A 15,319-nucleotide genomic window follows, 5' to 3' on the forward strand; every position below is an offset into this window, starting at 1 on the left:
ATTATTCTTTATATTTTCACAAAATCAATCATTCTGCATATTGATGGCATTGCAGCTTTTTGTTTACCCCACCAACATTCTTAGTTTAGAGCTTTGTAAATCTTCATCTTCTTTTTTCCTTCGGTTTTGGTAGCATGTGGTAAGGCGTCAATCAGCTTCCAGCCAACTTAATTGGTTTCCTAACAGTCTTAAGCCGTACACTTTGATTATATCATTCTTTAGGGCTGTTTTGGTCGCTGATGTCATGAATTCTTTTTCCTGCACGATTTTGAAAGTTTTTTTTCTATTAAAAAAAGGTATTTTCCCCTACCTCATCCATCTTCTTTCTTCTCTTAGGGGCCTGTTTGGACGTGCAGACTCCCAATTCCGAAATATGATTGAGAAATAACTGGAAATGATAAATTGGGGAATGCGGATCTCGGAATAAATTGTCACAATTTTACAGGGATTATAGAGATCAATATAAACATGATCTTTCATATCCCTATAAAATCAGAGGAGTGGAATCCTGAACTCCTGCAATTACTAGATTTTCTCAATCATCAGAGTTAACTTCCTGATAGCTTCTTATCTAAGAATAATTAATTCATAGATTAACTGCTTGGGCTTGCAAAAAGGCCATAGTCTAGGTTCCCTAGGGGGTTCTTCGATTGACTAGTTTGTAGAAGGTAGAAAGAGACAAAATGAATGAATTTTACAAAAATGCCTATTTGTTTCTTTTATTTAAAATTTGTTGTACCAAAATCCGACAAGTCGTAAGACTCGAAAAATTAGTTTCCCAAAAAACAATTATTTTATTTTTTTAAAGAAAGTAATCGTATTTTATGATCATCAGTCTTTTTAATTTATTTAATAAATAAATCTAAGAAAAAAAAAGAAATTTGGAGACAACAGGGCCTCCTTGATCTTCAGTTGTTTTGTTTTGAAGATGAATCCTCTTTATTCCAAGAGTGTGATAGGGAAAGTTGTTTGCATATATGCAAGAATTGATTGTTTATAATTCAATTCATGTGGTTCTCTTCTTGTTTTTTATTTATGTTGTCTCCAAATTATAGCTTCTGGCCTCTCGGAGGCAGAAAATATTGAGGAAGCTTTCTTTATGCAGTACGCAGTCGTTTGTTTGTTTGTTTTTTTGTGCCCCTCAAGACTGGTATCAGAATTTTGATATGCAGTAAACGATCATAGCCTTGAGGATTTTCAAAAAGGAATCTGATTACTGGTCATGGCCTCGAGAGTGTCACCTAATGACAAATTGGATAGCCATATTATAATTAGCTATCTGTGTTCCTCGTAAAATGATTACTGGCGAGCCATGAGCTGGTGTTAACAGGCGATGCAAACAAGACGTTTCCCAAATTTGAGCCTCTCATCATTTTTTTTCCCCCCTCCTTCGGTCTTTAAATTTATCAATCGGTTATCTTATGAGTCATATTTTTTTATATATTTTATGCCACTGCACCGTGTGAACCAATTAGACGAGGCTTACTGTACTCGGCCGCATTTAGTTTGTGTTTGGGGTTATAGCAGCTCAACAAGGTGCAACCCCCAAACAAATAGGTTAGATCCACACTTGCACGTATCGTTATAGCCTTCCAAACATATGATTAAATTGTATATGGTTGAGTCTATTCTATTTGAGATTCCGATGAAGAGAATGACAGGTGGAAGTCATAAATTCGAAAAGAGAGAACGGTTGGAATTTGGATGCAGACTTAAGTGCATCGTCGCCTGTAAATGTACTTACCCCGCCTTTTTCTTCTTATTGTAAAACAAAACACCCTGCCTTAAATATCATATTAAACTACCAAAGCATCACAACATCTTAAAAGCTAGTTAAACTTTAGGAAAGTTCTAATATATTTATATTTTATAAAAATCTAAAACCAAATCAACCTTTAGTGTAATTGGTGCGGAATGTCTGGCTGAAAAGTATGTAGGCCAGATGGATCAAAGGAGGAGTGTCAAAATAGGGACATAAACTTCAAATAGCCATAACTTTTGGAAAGCTCATTTTGAGCCCCGATATGAACAGTTTTACCCATTCACCCCAATTTTCGGGCCCAAATTCTACCATTTTAGTAGATTTCAGAGTTATTTTATGTTTGGGAGTCCGTTTTTAATTTAATTTCATATTCTTAATTTTTATTTAATTTTTAATTAGACTATTAATTTTATTTTGATATTATTATAATTTTACTATTTACATAATTGCCCTTGATACGATTGAGACACTATAAATATCTTTATTTTGTGTCTTATCAATAAAAATCATGGGATTATTTTTCAGTTGGAGTCTAAGGTTCTTCCTTGGTATCTTGAAGGTTTTCATCTTGTGTGAATTTTTTTTTATTTACCAACATTGCATCAGATGGTATCAGAGTAGTCACAACACCACCCTTCTTGATGGATAACTGTGACGAAGTTAGAAGCAACCATCATGTTGATGTTGATTAAAGGGTATAGGTGAACTGAGAGATGAGACATGCCTAGGGAGCAGCGATTAAAACTCTGGAGCGACGAATAGAGCGCTCGAGCGGCGGTTTGCACGCATGGAGCAAACCTTACATGGCTTATGCGAGCGGTTTGATGCTCTGGGACCAATGCAAACAAGAATCATATAGAGATTGAGGATTTGTTGGAGATTGAGCTCGTGGCCTATCTATCAATAGAGCTATTCCTGGAACCCACATAGACAACCAGACTATATGGGCTTTCAAGAAGATTACGATGACCAGGAAGTAGATTATGCATATTATAATCGACATCATAACTTAGATCAATATCTATGGGGGTTAAAGATTTTCATCTGAAAGCAGACATCCTCTCCTTTAATGGAGATCTCAATATCGAGGATTTCATTACCAATTTGAGAGAAAAGGTAGAAGAGCTACTGTAGAAAGGGTAATTCGAGAGAGCATGAGTCTATGTACAGTACCTATATTGTTGACTCCTAAGAAGATGGCATTGACAGATATATGTTGATAGCAGGCCATTAATCGGATTGCAATAGGGTACAATTTCCAATCCCCAGGTTGGATGATATGCTTGATTAGCTACATGGATATGTAGTGTTTTCAAAAACTGATTTGGTGTAGGTACCATCAAATTCGATTAGATCTGAAGATGAATGGAAGACTGCTTCAAGACAAAGAAGGGCTATATGAATCGTAGGTGATGCCATTTGGGCTGTCTATTGCCCGAGTACTTTTATGTGACTTATGAATCAAGTTCTAAAATCTTTTGTCAACAAGTTTGTTATTTATTTTGATAATATCTTGATTTATAGTTGCGTAGGAGGAGGACATATGGGCACTTAAGGATAGTAATGATAGTTTTGCAAGAGAACAAACTATTATCAACATGAAGAAGTATATATTTATGATTGATAGGTTGCTAGTTTTAGTCATATTGTGACACTACAAGAATCTAGACTATTAGCAACGGCTAGTTGCCACTAATAATTCACTTGCTATCGCTAATAACCTCACTGTCGCTAATTCCGTCGTAACAGCTAATCTGAAAAATTTGATCACTAAATATTTTTATTAGCAACGAAAATCATAACGTCACTAATAAGACTATTAGTGAAGTTTTAGCAACGAAAAAATTTTATCGCTAATTATTTTTAAATTTTTAAATTAAATTTTAAAAAATTTTAAAAAACTATTAGTGATGGTATTTTCGTGGCTAATGCCATCCTAATAATTATTAGCGACCAATAACACCATCGTTAATGCGTCTCAAATTTTTTTTAATTTTTAAATTAAATAAAAAATTTTAAAAATATTAGTGATGGTATTATCGTTGCTAATGTAATCGCTAATAAATATTAGCGATGACATATCCTTCTCTAATACTATTGCTAATAATTAATTTTATTTTTTAAAAATTAATAATAATATTTTTTAAAACTTATTTTAATTAATTATAATGAATTATGGTTCCTAATACCTACTATAATTAAAATCCAAAGACAATATGACAATCAAAAATTAAAAATTAATTATATTATATAAAAATATAATTATATATTTTTTTAAAGTAGTATAAAAAAATATAATACATCAAAAAAAAATCAGGTCCAATCCTCGTTGTCATCCATCTCCCTCTAGCTCCTCTCCAGCAACTGGTGGATGAGAACTAGATGTCCCAGCATCCTGTAATGAAAAAATAAAATAATATTAGTAAATTTTAATATGGAGGATGTCTTTGATACACTCTTTGATTCTCAAACAATTATTTTACATATTTATTCGATATACAGAGTTATAGACATACCCGATCCATCGATTGGATAGTTAGATTTCATTTTTAGCCTCTAGATCTCCTTTTCAGACTCAAATCTAAATATATAAAATTTTAAGTATAAAAATTTAAACCAAGTAAAAAGATTTAGTAATATAATTATCTGATGTGATGGCTGGGATGACGAGCCTAACTGATCGCACAGTTGCGGTCTCGAAGAAGCTCCACGACCATATTGTGGATGGCATCCAGGAGGCTCTGAGATTGCTGGCTCAGAAGCCTCTGCACGACCTCCTCCATGTGCGCATCGCTCCAGATCTGGAATATCGAGGCCGTAAGGATGTCGAAAGATATTGAATCGGTAGAGAGTCGAAGCTGTGGCTGAATTCTATGATCCAGCTCTTACTTACACCCCCGGTGGCACTGAGCCATCCCTAAGATCAAAGGGGTTGAGAAAATGGGTCATACCGTATCTCTCAGCAACGTATGCCACGTATCGCATCTACACAGTTCAGAAATATATTAATTCTAATATAAAAATTAAATCCTTAACAACATAATTAGTAAATAAAATTTGAAGTTTTTACCGAATCTGTCACGACATAAATCTAAATAGTTACTATCCTCCTAGACTAATGTGTGGTCAACCACAACTACAGCTGTTTTGGTGGGTGACCTAGCTGCCGTGTCTACAATAATAAATAATAAAATTAAATTAATTAAAGCATGCATATAAGAGTTTTTACTATTCTAATGATGAGTTTTGATATAGATTTCTTATCAATCTGTTGGCCACAAATGTGTGCGATCGAGTTGCTCGTATGCTGATCGAATCCTGCTGGCGGTCCGGTTCTATTGGGCCTCTTTCACCTATCAGAGTACTCGTTGCTCCACTGATCATAGAGGGCCTGCCATATATCATCCATATTCAGTGATCCGTGAAGGACCTCCAGTTTGGTGGTGACTGAAAATCGAAGTACTGGATGGCAAACTGCTGAGGCTATAGAGGCCATCTCGGAGCTTTCATGTGGCCATCTCCTCGAAGGTCCAACGGCCAGCCTCCTCATCTTGGGGAGTCTCGAATCGGTAGTACTCCTACAAGATAGAAGCAAATATGTATTAATACATAATTAAAATACCAACGTATCAAAAATTTAAAAATTATACTAGTTTTGATTTACCAGAAACATCTCCTAGGCTGCATCACGAGCTCCCGACGACCAACTAAAAACTCATTCATCGGTTCCGACATCAATCGATGTATGATCCCGATAACGACATGAGATGTAGAAGTCTCTCTGAATATACTGTAAAATTAATTTCGAAGAACAAATGTTAAGTCTAAAATTACTAAATTCTAAACTTATTAATTGAGCATGTAGTACTTACAAGTGGCTCTGGATATGGATGATCTCTCTATCCTTCAATCGAGTCAGAGGTGCTACAAGCCAGGTGGGTCCTCGACCATGGTGCTGTCTGAGAGCCAGCGGTCACTACTGCATGCGACTGTGGGATCACTGGTGACCTCCTATCCTTCGAATCTGAGTGCAAAACATCTAATACAAAAAATATTATATTAATTAACAAATGATAAAATAATATAAACAAGAATATATAAAGTATTAGAGCTTACCGCCCGGTGTGAGAGGTGCAGAACCATACGAGCTGGTTGTATGATCGCTCTCTCCTTGAGAGCTTTGTCCTTGGCTAGTGCGGCTCCGACCTCTGAAAAACATGATGTATGCTCTCTGAAAATAAAAATAAATAGATTTATCAAATTAATTATATAATTATAGATGGCAATGCAAGATTTAAAATGATGCAAGACAAGTAATTAAAATGATCCAAGTATTATATCCTTAGCACTACTCATCGATCTCTCAGATGTTTGGTATCCTTCGAAATCTTTTTTCGATTCTTTTTTTTTTCTCTTCTTCCACCTCTTCCTCTTCTTCTTCCTCTTCTTCCCCTTCCTGGGAGGATTGTCCTTTAAAACAATCTAAGTTGGATCTACTTCTCATGTTGGCCATCTTCATATAGGAGAATTCTAGGAGCATCCAATTCCACATCATCAAAGGATTGATAAACTCCTACTGTCTCATCCTATTAAAAGCATTCTGGTAATTGAGGCTCTTTTTCTTCTTCGAGCGCGTAATGAACGGCTCAGACTTAATTTTGCATATAACCTGTCAATCTTTTCTTTCTCTTTTTCTTGATAAAAAAAGAATATAATACATTTGAGCAGCTTGTGTAGCTAGTACAAATGGCTTGTTGATATAAGCTTTTGATCCATGTTTAATTTCAATAAGCCTATGCTGTGAATCAATCTTCATACCATTGTTAGTATCGAACCATTGACACTTAAATAGAATGACACTATTACCTCCAATATAGCTCATCTTAATCATTTCTTCGAGAATTCTATATACGGGTCTATCGCTCTATGCAATACAAATTTTATTAAAATTACACATAATTAATGCTGTCGGTACCTTCCATCAGCCTGAGTACATAGGGCGCACGAGGGCTAGATGCCTTAGATGCCAGCTGTGATCCGAGGCCCAGCACGCTGGGCACACCCCGATCCCGTGTTTGCAATGCTACCCGGCACCTTCCCTTAGTCCAAGCACTCTACATGCCAAGACCCAAGTCCCTGCATCTAATTAATTAATTAATTAATTATCTAACAAATTAATTAAATTAATATTTAATTAACTTTTAGTGACCGCACTAGTCGTCACTAATACTAGACAATATTAACCATCGCTAATGCCATCGCTAATACTCACAATAGGCACTGGTGCAGGGATGGGACCGCGGGGCAGGGGCTGCGGGGCAAGGGCTGAGGGCAGCGGGGAAGGGCTGCCCGGTCAGGCTGGTGGGGATGGGACCACGAGGAGGCGGTAGGGTGGGGCCACAGGGTTCGACCGATGGGGTCGGGGCGCCACAGGCAAGGCGGGGCTGGGGTGGCTAGTTCGGGGCCGCGGCATAGGAGGCACCAGTGGGGTCGAGGCGGCCGCAAGCGAGGTGGGGCCGGGACGGTGGTGTAGGAGGCGTCGTCGGGTGGGGGCGGCCACAGGCAAGATGGGGCCAGGGCAGCAGGCTGGGGCCGCGACGTAGGAGGCACCGATGGGGTTGGGGCGGCCGTGGGTGAGGTGGGGCTGGGCATCTGGCTCGGGGCTGCGGCATAGGAGGCATCGATGGGGTCGCGGTGGTCAGGGTGAGGGCTGGGGCCGCAAAGTAGGAGGCACTAGCGAGGTCGAGACATCGAGAAAGAGACGCACGAGGAGCGGAGAACGTCAGAAAGGATGAGCCAGGGAGGGGGGTCGCCATCGGTCAGGAGGCACCGATGAGGTAGGGAAAGCCAGGAAGGAGGAGAACAAGAGGAGATTCACAGGAAGGAGGAGAACGAGCATAAAATTTTTTTTCCCACAGATGGATTGGGGGTATATTTTAGCAGGACTATTACCAACGGTAAGATCGCCATCGATAATACGATCGGTAAAACACCATTCTACATGTCAGGGTATTAGCGACTGCAGTTTTCTTGCTAATTCTCATTTACCGTCACTAATACTATTAAATTTTTGTTGACATATTAAATTTTAATATTAAATTTTTTCAAAATTTTTAAAATAATATTTTTAAAAAATTTTCAGTGATGGCAAATTATTCTCTCTCTAATGCCATCTTAATACTATTAAATTTTAATATTAGTTTTTTCTCCTTAATCATTTTTTGGGTAGCTAAAAATTATTATTAATTTTATTAAATTTTTGAGCTTAATTAATTTATGAATCAAGTTTAATTGATTTAAATTAGATTTAATTTAATTAAGCTTGACTTAATTTGAGGCTACTTAGATTTTAATAATCCAAGTAGGACTTGGATTTAAAGCTTAATTGAATTAGGTTTTACAGGATTTTGAATTAGATTCGAATTTAATCATGGATCAAGTTCTAATTGATTTAAATTAAATTTAACTTTATTAGGTTTGACTTAATTTGAGGCTAATTGGATTTTATAATCTAAGTAAAATTGGATTCAATAGATAGATTTAACAAGATTTCTAATTGGATTCGAATCGAGTTTAAATTGGATTCGAATTGAATCATAGATCAAGTTTTAATTGATTTAAATCAGATTTAATTTAATTAGGCTTGACTTAATTTGAGACTAATTGGATTTTATAATTCAAGTAGGATTTAGATTCAAAGCCTAATTGAATTAGGCTTGATAAGATTTCGAATTGAATTCGAATCGGATTCGAATTAGATTCAAATTGAATCATAATCTAGTCCTAATTGACTTAAATCAGATTTAATTTAATTAGGTTTGACTTAATTAGAGACTAATTAGGTTTTATAATCCAAGTAGGACTTGAATTCAAAACCTAATTGAATTAGGTTTGACAGGATTTCGAATTGAATTCGAATCGAGTTCGAATTAGATTCGAATTGAATCATGGATCAAGTTCTAATTAATTTAAATTAGATTTAATTTAAGTAGGCTTGACTTAATTTAAGACTAATTGAATTTTATAATCCAAATAAGATTTGGATTCAAAGTCTAATTGAATTATATTTAACAAGATTTCGAATTGGATTCAAATCGAGTTCGAATTGAATTCGAATTGAACAAAAATTAAAAATTATTTTTTTTAATTGATTTAAATCAGATTAAATTTAATTAGGTTTGACTTAATTTGAGGGTAATTGAGTTTTACAATCCAATTAGGACTTGGATTCAAAGTCTAATTGAACTAAATTTGATAGGATTTCAAATTAAATTCGAATCGGATTCTAATTAGATTCGAATTGAATCTAAATTTATAATCATTTTCTCCTAATTGATTTAAATCAGATTAAATTTAATTAAGCTTGACTTAATTTGATAATTGAATTTTGCAATCCAAATAAGACTTCGATTCAAAGTCTAATTGAATAAGATTGATAGGATTTCAAATTGAATTCAAATCGGATTTGAATTGTATTCGAATTAAATCTAAATTAAAAATTATTTTCTCCTAATTGATTTAAATCAAATTTAATTTAATTAATCTTGACTTATTTTGATGCTAATTAAATTTTATAATCTAAGTAGGACTTAGATTCAAAGCCTAATTAAATTAGATTTGACAGGATTTCAAATTTAGATTCGAATTGAACCTAAATCATTTTTTGGATTATTAACGATAGAAAAATATCACCATCACTAACTCGATCGCTAATAATATTTTCAAAAAAAATATTTTTTTCAAATAATTATTTAGATTTTTTTAAAAAAATATTAGCTACTACAAGATTTCTGCCGCTAATAACCCCAATTTGCCATCTCTAATAATTATTTTATATTTAAATATTATAAAAAAATTAAAATATTTAAATATTTTTAGCAATGGCAAACACCGTCGCTAATAATTATATTACTATCGTTAATAGTATTAACGATGGTAAGATTTTTGATCGATTTTGTGGTAGCTAAAAAGTGTTATTAGCGACGAAATTTTTTTCCGTCACTAATACCATCGTTAATATTCAATATTAAGTAAGTACAGATGTGATTCATGTTGATAAGGAGAAGGAACGTGCATTTGGAGATTGGCCAACACCAAAAACAGCCAGTGACGTGCGAAGCTTTCATGGCTTAGTGACCTTCTATAGGAGGTTCATTCGAGACTTCAGCAGCATTATGGCACTTATCACTTAGTGTTTGAAGAAGAAAAAAATTGATTGGAATGAGGCTGCAAAGAAGAGTTTCATATTGATTAAGGAAAAGTTAAGCAATGCATCTATATTAGCACTGCCTAACTTTCATAAGCTATTTTGAGGTGGAATGTGATGCTTGTGGAGTTAGCATTGGGGCTGTTCTATCACAAGAGAGGAGGCTGGTAGTATTTTTCAATGAGAAACTATATGATGCCAAGCAGCAGTGGTCCACATATGACCAAGAATTTTGTGTTGTAGTTCAAACTCTCTAGTATTAGGAGCATCATTTGATTGGACAGGAGTTTATCCTTTATTCTGGTCATCAAGCTTTGAAATATTTGAATAGCTAGAGGATAAGCAATGATATGCATACGAGGTGGACTACTTTTCTTCAGAAGTTCTCATTGAAATTAGTATATAAGATCAAGATTCAGAATAAAATGGCAGATGCTTTGAGTAGGCAAGCAGCTTTATTGGTGACCTTGCAATTGGAGATTGTAGGTTTTGATTGCTTGAAAGAGTAGTATGCGGATGATGAGGATTTTGGAAAACTTTGGCACAAATGCATTTAAAAAAAATCTAGCTATAGATTTCCATGTACATAAAGACTTCCTGGTGCGAGGTAATCAATTATGTATCCCTCATTCTTCCTTACGGGAGAAACTTATTCATGATTTGTATAGAGGCGGCTTAGTAGGTCACTTAGGATAAGATAAAACAATTGCTGCAATAGATGAGAGATATTACTCACCACAACTGAAGAAAGATGTTGGCAAATTTGTTCAAAAATATTACACTTGCCAAACAGCTAAGAGACAGGCGTAGAATACAAAATTGTATATGCCTTTGCAAGTTCTTGAAAACATTAGGGAAGATCTGCCCATGGATTTTATTCTTAGCCTACCCCACACCCAAAGAGGTGTGGATTCTGTGTTTGTTGTTGTTAATAGGTTTTTTAAGATGGTGCATTTTATCTCTTTTAAGAAGACTTTTGTTATATTTGGCTCCAAATCATATTTCCATATCCTTCTCCCGTGACAGTTGGGAATACTACATCGGCTCAAACTCTATTTTTGAGAAGGTTTTCTTCCTTTATAAGGAGGCCACTGGCATCCTTTCTTGGGGAACAAAGGTAAGAGCGGGCGGAGACATTTCTAGGGCTTCTTGTGCAGGATTTTTCCTTGATGGCACGGGAGATTTTTCACTATGGAAGGTAAGGATGAAATATCTGTTAGTTAAAGAAGGTGTTGCAAAAGCCCTTAAGGGTATAGATTCAATTCCGGGAGATAATGAAGCTGTTAAAGAAGAGATTAATGAGAGAGCCCTAGGAACCTTGTTTTCAGGTTTAAGTGATAAAGTCCTTCGTAATGTTGTGGAACTAGATACAGCCAAAAGTGTATGAAAAAAACTAGACAGTTTATACATGGCAAAATTCCTGACTAATAGATTATATTTGAGAAAAAAATTACACACATTTCGTATGACAGAAGGAACTTCACTTAAAGATCACTTGGATGAGTATAATAAGCTCCTGCTTGATCTAGTAAATGTTGGTGTCGATGTAGATGAAGAAGATAAGGCTTTGATTCCAATTTACTCTTTACCCAAGTCCTTTGAGCATATTACCACTACCATGCTTTATGGAAGAGAAACAATAAGTCTTGAAGAAGTAGAAGCTACTTTGTTATCCAATGAACTTAGATTAAAAGTACAGCTTCAGCATCAGGCTCAGACTTCAGCTCAAGGTCTTACTGTTAGAGGTAGAGATGAACAGAAAAAGGGTGGACAAGGTAGGAGTAAGTCCAAAAATAGATCAAAGTCTAGGCCCAAAAGATCAGGTATTTGTCACTACTGCAAAAAGCTAGGTCACTGAAAATCTGAGTGTAGACTTCTACAATCTCAAAGGGAAAAGGAACAAAAGGATAAAGGAACAATCTCTGATACAGCATCAATTGCAGTTTCTTCAGGAAGTCATAGCAGTATATCAGATGATGCAGTATTCACAGCTGCCTGCAGTGTTAGTCATACTGACACTTGGATAGTGGACTCTGGAGCATCTTTCCACATGACACCTCACAAGGAATGGTTCTCTTCCTTTAGATCTTGTGAAGGTGGTACTGTTCTTCTTGGAGATGATGGTATCTGTAATATAGAAGGTATTGGAACAATTCAAATTAAATCAAATTCAAATACCATGGTGATATTGGATGATGTTAAATATGTTCCTAAATTAAAAAAAAACCTTCTCTCAATACATGCCTTTGACAGAGCAGGATATGAGGGCAGATGGGGTAGAGGATCTATTACTATCAATAAAGGGATATTAACTTTATTAAAAGGTAAATTAAGTGGAACCCTTTATTACTTGGATGGCAGTACAGTTGTTGGTCAGGCATCAGCAGTACAATCTTCTCTTGAGCAGTTGACACACTTATGGCACCAGAGACTAGGACACATTTCAGACAGAGGTCTACAGGAGCTGAGCAGACGTGGTCTGCTGAGAGGTCAGAAGATTGGTGCACTTGGATTCTGTGAGCACTGTATATTTGGAAAATAACACAGAGTCAGCTTCACTACAGGCGTGCACAGGACAACTGGTATATTAGACTATATTCATTCTGACCTATGGGGACCTGCCCCAATTATATCCAAGGGTGGATCAAGATATATACTCACTTTTATTGATGATTACTCCCGAAAAGTCTGGATATACACCATTAAAAATAAGAGTGATGTATTTGAAACATTCAAATGGTGGAAGTCTATGGTCGAGAGGCAAACTGAAAGGAAGGTGAAAACTTTTCGTACTGATAATGGTTTAGAATTTTGTTCTACAGAATTTGATGACTTTTGCAAGTCAGAAGGTATTATTAGACATAGAACAACAGTAGGTACACCTCAACAGAATGGTGTGGCAGAACGCATGAACCGGACACTATTAGAGAGAGTCAGATCTATGCTATCTAGTTCAGGATTAAGTAGAGATTTTTGGGCAGAGGCCGCTCACACAGCCTGCTATATTATAAACCGATCTCCAGCATCAGCATTAAGCATGAAGACTCCCGAAGAGATGTGGACAGGAAGACCTGCAGACTATTCAAAACTCAGAATCTTTGGGTGCCCAGCTTATGCATATGTAAAAGATGGGAAGTTGAACCCTCGGGCTAAAAAGTGCATATTTATTGGATATTCATATGGGGTAAAGGGCTACAGATTATGGTGCACAGAATCTGGATCTCAAAGATTTCTAGTCAGCAGAGATGTGACATTCCATGAGACAGCCATTGATTCAAGATAGCTACAGCCTAATTCTTCTTAAAGTGATCAGGATCGGGGTCAGCAGGATAGGAAGGTTGTAGACATTGATCAGACTGTTAGATCACAACAACAACAGACAGATGCACAGATTCAGACTCAGGAGGAGGTGACATTACAAGATCAGGATCAGATTGAGAGTATTGCCACTCGCAGACCAAAGCGTCAGATCAGAGCACCTCAAAGGTATGGTTTTGAGGATTCTGCTTGTGCTGAGTTAGTCTATTATGCTCTGAGTGTTGCAGACACCATTGGTGATGAGCCGACCATATTTCAGGAGGCCATTAGTAGTTCACGAGCTGATGAATGGACCATGGCTATGGTTGAAGAACTTCAGTCTCTAGAAAAGAATCAGACTTGGGAGTTAATCAAATTACCAAAAGGTGAAAAGGCAATTGGCTGCAAATGGATCTTCAAAAGGAAAGAAGGAGCCACTCCCCAAGACTTAAGATATAAGGCCAGGTTGGTAGCAAAGGGATACAGTCAACGAGAGGGTATTGATTACAAGGAGGTATTTTCTCCTGTAGTCAAACACTCATCTATCCGTGTGTTACTTGCTTTTGTTGTTTCTCAAAATCTGGAGCTGGAACAACTAGATGTTAAGACAGCCTTTCTTCACGGTGATTTAGAGGAACAGATCTATATGCAACAACCACCTGGTTTTGAGGTTCCAAATAAAGAAGATCATGTATGCTTACTCAAGAGATCATTATATGGTCTCAAGCAGTCTCCAAGACAGTGGTACCGCAAATTTGACAGATTTATGGTTGACCATGGATACAGTAGATCTCCATATGATAGTTGTGTGTATCACCAGCAGCTTTCAGATGGGTCCTTTTGTTATTTGTTATTATATGTGGATGATATGCTAATTGCAGCCAAAGACATGACAATCATCCAGAAACTGAAAGCCGAGCTTAGTACTGCATTTGACATGAAGGACCTTGGACCGGCAAAGAAGATACTTGGGATGGAGATTATTCGTGACAGGCAGTCAGGTAGATTTTTTCTTACTCAGCATAGTTATATTGAAAAAGTCTTGGACAGATTTGGTATGTCTACAGTCAAGCCTGTCACTACCCCCTTTGCCAGTCATTTTAGACTTTCTGCCAGAGACTCTCCTCAGACTGAGGATGAGGAGAGATATATGTCTAAAGTGCCATATGCGAGCGCAGTTGGCAGCATCATGTACGCGATGGTCTGCACTCGACCTGATATTTCACAGACAGTAAGCGTAGTAAGCAGATATATGGATAAACCTGGGAAGGCTCACTGGTCAGCTGTGAAATGGATACTTAGATATCTGAAAGGCACTTCTAAATTGGGATTGATATTCTCTACACAGAGTAATTGTATAGTTACAGGATTTTGTGATTCAGATTATGCTTGTGACTTGGACAGGAGAAGATCTTTGACAGGATATGTGTTTACTCTTTCTGGATGTGCAGTCAATTGGAAGGCTACTTTGCAGTCTACAGTTGCTTTATCTACCACTGAAGCAGAATATATGGCATTGACAGAGGCAGCAAAGGAAGCTATTTGGTTAAAAGGGTTAGTACAGGATTTGGGTCTCAAACAGGATTGTTTAGACATTCATTGTGACAGTCAGAGTGCTTTGCACCTTGCCAGAGATCAGATGTATCATGAACGAACAAAACATGTAGATATCAGATATCACTTCATCAGAGATCTAGTAGAGAAAGGTGATGTCAGACTTCAAAAAATATACACTGCCCATAATCCAGCTGACATGTTCACTAAACCAATCCCTGCAATTAAGTTCAGGAATTTCCTGAACTTGATTGGAATAAACATTTGGTAATGCCCTGCGGGGCTTGTGGTGAGGAGGAGGTTATAAATTTTTTCATCTGATATATAAAAGGTACAATATTTGTCGCAAGGAGGAGGATTGTTATATTTGGCTCCAAATCATATTTCCATATCCTTCTCCCGTGACAGTTGGGAATACTACATCGGCTCAAACTCTATTTTTGAGAAGGTTTTCTTCCTTTATAAGGAGGCCACTGGCATCCTTTCTTAGGGAACAGAGG

Source organism: Elaeis guineensis, chromosome 3 (genome assembly GCF_000442705.2).
Source record: "Elaeis guineensis isolate ETL-2024a chromosome 3, EG11, whole genome shotgun sequence".
Classification (NCBI taxonomy): Eukaryota; Viridiplantae; Streptophyta; class Magnoliopsida; order Arecales; family Arecaceae; genus Elaeis; species Elaeis guineensis.